Here is a 5,587-nt window from a genome sequence, read left to right as displayed (position 1 = left end):
CCACAAAGAAAAATAGCATAAGGCATTTGAATAGCCAATACGTTTGTGTGCAGCTAGAGAACATCTTTGTCTCCACACAATGTGGAAAGCATTGACGTCCAGGTAACAGTCTTATTGTCCACATGCGCACACCTAAATTGTCACTGTCCTTACACTCAGCTTTAAATCCCATAGGACAGCTCTATATTTGAAAAATGATTTTAGGAAACCCACTGACTAGTTCTGTTGCCAGTGAAGACTGAAAAAGAGGGGAAAATTGGATTTAATGGACTCTATAGCACCCCTTTTCCTCTAAGGATTGCATCTGGAGAGTTTCCAGTACTCTACCAGTCTCGACTATGGGAGGGAGAGTCAGGCAGAGGCCTATCCATTCCATTCCTAGCTGGGCAGTGGCTAGCAAGTGGAAGGCAATATGCTACAAGTAAAAACTCACCTGTGTTGGGCAGCAGAGGCATGGGAGAGAGTTGAGGGAAAAGACTCAGATTTATTGCGTGGAAGGAAGCAATGGTAAACCACGTTCATATTTTTTTCTAAGTAAAATCTATGGATCCACTACCAGAACGATTGCAGATGGAAGTGGGGCGTTCTTGGGGAGATATGTCCATGGTGCTGCTATGGGTCAGACATGACTCGACAACATAAGACAACCACAACAACAAAGCAACCATTACTGCTTTGGTACAGTGAACTATACCCTAAGAAGCCTGCAAGAGTGAGTGAACCACTCAAAATGACCTAATCACTCCTGAGTAATTCTCAAGGAATTAATCCACAAAATTACCCTCCTTTCCCTGTAAAGAAATAACAGCAATTTTAGTCCTTTGTCATTTAGAAAATTAAAAACGAGCACAATAATATCTGATAGTGCTAGTGGGGATTGTACATTTTTGAGCATGCTTTCAGTATAATCTTGAATTATAGATATTACAAATGGGATTACATTGCAGCTCATGCTTCCATTATTGGATTCTTTTTCATTCTTCTTACATCAATCCACTTTATTGATTTGTTTTTTCTTTCCTCATATGAATCATGTTTTGCAATAGACAATTTCATTGGTAGTATGTATGTATCTGAAAGATAATTGTAAACCAAAGTCCTAATTTTACAGCCTTCAGAAGTGGGTGGGGGTTGTTACTGTAATGTGTGAGATTGCAGAAGAATATAAAAAGATTGCACTGTTTTCTTAAATAGGTTTCTCAGTGGTGTAAATGCAATGCTAGAATTATAATATTACTTTTTAAAAAATCATTACTTCCGCTTAGAAAAATCGGTTACATTATTAAAATTTTGGTGTGTTGCTTCTTAGGAAAAGTAGGAATGGTACATTCAACTCTGGCTGGTCTTGTGTATGGGTTGAAGGGAAGCCGGGGGGAAAAGGTGATCGGGGGCTACTTACTGCCGCATCATGGAAGGCTTTGTTCCTAGAAACTAAGGCTTCTGTCTAGAAGGGTCCCATTGGCCAAATGTCATCTTATGTGACTCTGATCTGACCCTTAAGACTCTTGGTGTAGTGGCTAGAGCAGGGGTCTGGGAATCAGAAGGTCATGGGTTCTAATCCCGCCTCTGCCACTTGTCTGCTGTGTGACCTTGAGGGAATCACTTGACTTCTCTGGAACTCAGTTCCCTCATCCGTAAAACGGGGATTGAGACTGTGAGCTCCAGTGGGACAGGACTGTGTCTAACCTGATTATCTTGTATCCACCCCAGGGCTCAGTACAGTGCCTGGCACATAGTAAGTGCTTAACAGATACCATTATTCAGGGCTTACAACAGTGCTCGGCACATAGTAAGCACTCACAAATACCATTATTATTCTTTTGGATTATAGTTTAGCACTTGGTATTCACCCCCACCCCCCCAGACCCACAGCATTTTCAAACACATCCGTAATATGTGTCTAGAAAGGGGCCTGTCTGCCTATCTAGACTTAAAGCTCCTTATGGGCAGGGAATGTCTATCAAGTGTATTGTACTCTCCCAACCACTTAGTACAATGTTCTGCACATAGTGAGCACTCAATAAATACCATTGATTGTTTTAGTGATCCTGGCCACAATCTTTTGCAAATAAGAGATAGCAGAAATAACCTTAACACACGAAACATTATGCTAAGGAATTTCAATCCAGGAAGCCCCACTTCATTTTATGTGGGTCACTATTGAGTGGCTGTCAATGGTAATTTAGGTGAGAGATTCATTCATTCATTCAATCGTATTTACTGATTGCTTGCTGTGTGCAGAGCACTGTACTAAGTGCTTGGGAAGTACAAGTTGGCAACATATAGAGACGGTCTCTACCCAACAATGGGCTCACAGTCTAGAAGGGGGAGACAGACAACAAAACAAAATATATAAACAAAATAAGATAAATAGAATAGTAAATATGTACAAACAAAATAGAGTAATAAACCTGTACAAACATATATACAGGTGCTGTGGGGAGGGGAAAGAGGTAGGGTGGAGGGATGGGGAGAGGAAGGAGGGGGCTCAGTCTGGGAAGGCCTCCTGGAGGAGGTGAGCTCTCAGTAGGGCTTTGAAGGGAGTATGTTTGGTTTTGTTCTCTGTCTCCCCCTTTTAGACTGTGAGCCCACTGTTGGGTAGGGACTGTCTCTATATGTTGCCAACTTGTACTTCCCAAGCGCTCAGTAGAGTGATCTGCACACAGTAAGCGCTCAATAAATACAATTGATTGATATACAGGTGGGAATTCCCACATAGTTGGTTCCTGTCTCTCATGGGGCTCACAATCTAAAAGTCTAAATAGTCACAAGGTGAAGTACCATGGTTTTAGCCACTATCGTGAGCTCTCATAGGCTCATTGATCCTTCCTGAGTGTAACTTAGCTAACGGCTAAAATATACCGAGGTGCAGTTCAGCTTGCCCTCCTCTGCCCTTAAGTGTCCCCCCTGAGGGGTCAGGTCCATTGCAATAGTATCTGTAAAAGGGTCAGTCCTTACCTTTCTCTCAATTGCCCAACCCACTGTTACTGCAGAAACCTCCATTCCATCTTGATCAAGGGTGGCTCTGGGGTGGCCGGCACTGGTAGCAACCGTATGAGAAGCAGCATGGCTTAGTGGATACAGCGTAGGCCTGGGAGTCAGGACCTGAGTTCTAATCCTGCCTCTACCACATGTCTGCTGTGTGACCTTGGGCAAGGTACTTCTCTGTGTCTGTTGCCTCATCTGTAAAATGGGGATAAGAGTGTGAGTCTCATGTGGAACAGGAATAGTGATCTGATCACTCCTCTGCCGCTAATCTCCTCACCGTCCCTCGTTCTCACCTGTCCCGCCATCGACCCCCGGCCCACGTCATCCCCAGGGCCTGGAATGCCCTCCCTCTGCCCATCCGCCAAGCTAGCTCTCTTCCTCCCTTCAAGGCCCTGATGAGAGCTCACCTCCTCCAGGAGGCCTTCCCAGACTGAGCCCCTTCCTTCCTCTCCCCCTCGTCCCCCTCTCCATCCCCCTCATCTTACCTCCTTCCCTTCCCCACAGCACCTGTATATATGTATATATGTTTGTACATATTTATTACTCTATTTATTTTACTTGTACATATCTATTCTATTTATTTTATTTTGTTAGTATGTTTGGTTTTGTTCTCTGTCTCCCCCTTTTAGACTGTGAGCCCGCTGTTGGGTAGGGACTGTCTCTATATGTTGCCAATTTGTACTTCCCAAACGCTTAGTACAGTGCTCTGCACATAGTAAGCGCTCAATAAATACGATTGATGATGATGATGACTGTGTCCAACCTGATTAACTTGTATCTACCCCAGTGCTTGGCACATAGTGCTTAACAAATACCATAAATATTATTATTATTAGAGACCCTCACTCTGGCCCTGATGGTCATGTTAGAAGTGGAAATTGTAGAATTCAGAGCAGCGAAGGAAAATGTCTTGATCTTTGTGCTTACCTCTCCCACTTCGCCAATTTTCCCCTCCACCCACCATCATTTCTCATCTTGCAATCCTCTCTAGGACACTTATCCCATTCTCCTTTTGGAATGGCCTCAACCCCCTCCACTGTAACAATTCTAGCCTCTCTGTGCCTTATTCCAGACTCACTTCTTCTACTCTGTCCTTGTCTTTTTTAATCTCAACTGTAGAATTGGGATTGAGGTTGTGAGCCCCACATAGGGCAGGGCGTTTGTCCAACTTGATTTGCTTATATCCACCCCAGTGCTTAGTTCAGTGCCTGGTGCATAGGAAGCATTTAACAACTACCATTATCATCATCATCATTAATAGTAATAATCCTTGCCCTCTCCCATCTTTCTTCTGGGTTTTGGTGGTGGTGGGGCAGTGGTTGTGCGTTTGTGTGTGTCTAGGTCCAAGTTTCTTAGTGCCAGTCACTTTTGCTATTCTAAGCCCCACTTTGCTTTTTTCCCACTCCGCCTGCATCATCCTGACTTGCTGTTTTATTCATCCCCCTACCCAGGCCCACATAAATTATATACTAATTTTTTGATATTATTGTCTGTTTTCCCCTTTAGACTGTGAGATTTCTTTGGGCAGGGAATGTACTTGTTTATTGTTCTATTGTACTCTCTCCAGTGCTTAATACAGTGCTCTGCACACAATAAGTGCTCAATAAATATGATTGAATGAAGAATTAATCTAAAAAGATTACTAAGAAAACTCTACCCAGAAAGAGTCAAAATTTTAGAACTTAAAAGATTTTGGCATATTGTTTGGTTTAATACATTGTGGTCTGCTGTCTTGTAACTCCAGAAAAATCATTTTATCTCTCTGCCTTTGTTTCCATTACCTTAATAGAGTCAGTGAAACCACCTCCTTCCTTCTTACAAGGTTTTCAAATAAATAAATTATATTTATTTTTTTTTTTCACAGAGACTGGCAAAACGTTATTATTCTGATCCAAAAAGAAAAAAGATTGGTGACCACTGAATACTAACGAATGGTATCTGGAAAGAAATGGAGATGGAAACATTGCACTATGATACAGGTTTAATAAAACAGATGTTCCAAATGGGACGATAATCCAGGCAAGTATCAAGAAGGAATTTTTACATATGTATGTAGCATTATCCAATTATCTACCATTCAAACTGGCTTCCCAGGTAGAATGCTATCTCAGAAAGCACAGGCAAGGAAGATAGACTTGGTATAGAAACATGTGGCTGCTTACATGCTGCTCACACACACTCATTCCCTGGGCTTCATATCTTTTTAATTAAATAGCAACTTCTTTTCCTTTCCTCACCAAGGGAAGTCTACTGGGTTCCTGCCTCGACAGGCGTGGTACAAAATGACAGCTGGATAATGGAATCAAATTTCTCCTCCACCCCCATCCCTGCCTGCTTTTTATGTAATTACTAGTCTTTCTGCATAAGGGTTTGCTACAGTCTCCAGCTGATGGGACTCTCATTGGCAGTTAAAGGGGTGAAAGTTATATCTTGTTAATGGTCTTTGAATTTCTTTTCTCTAGTAAACTCTTCATCTTGACTTTTTTAAATGGATTTGGTATGTCTCTTATGTGCTGTACTTATTGGGGTCAAAAGTATTTCTAGAGGAAAAAAATCTCAGAAGACATTAGTTGTCCTGTACAGACTGGCATTGTGTGCT

General features: G+C 42.2%; 1 non-coding gene across 1 annotated transcript; it reads left to right on the top strand.

Moving 5' to 3' along the window:
• Nucleotides 1–286: 286 nt before the first annotated feature.
• LOC119931076 lies at nucleotides 287–423 on the top strand. The gene has a single exon (XR_005451940.1). It is a non-coding gene; the product is annotated as a small nucleolar RNA SNORA7 (small nucleolar RNA).
• The last annotated feature ends 5,164 nt before the right edge of the window (nucleotides 424–5,587 follow it).

The sequence above is a fragment of the Tachyglossus aculeatus genome, chromosome 7, assembly GCF_015852505.1.
Source record: "Tachyglossus aculeatus isolate mTacAcu1 chromosome 7, mTacAcu1.pri, whole genome shotgun sequence".
Lineage (NCBI taxonomy): Eukaryota > Metazoa > Chordata > Mammalia > Monotremata > Tachyglossidae > Tachyglossus > Tachyglossus aculeatus.
This window is presented reverse-complemented; position numbering and strand designations above follow the sequence as displayed.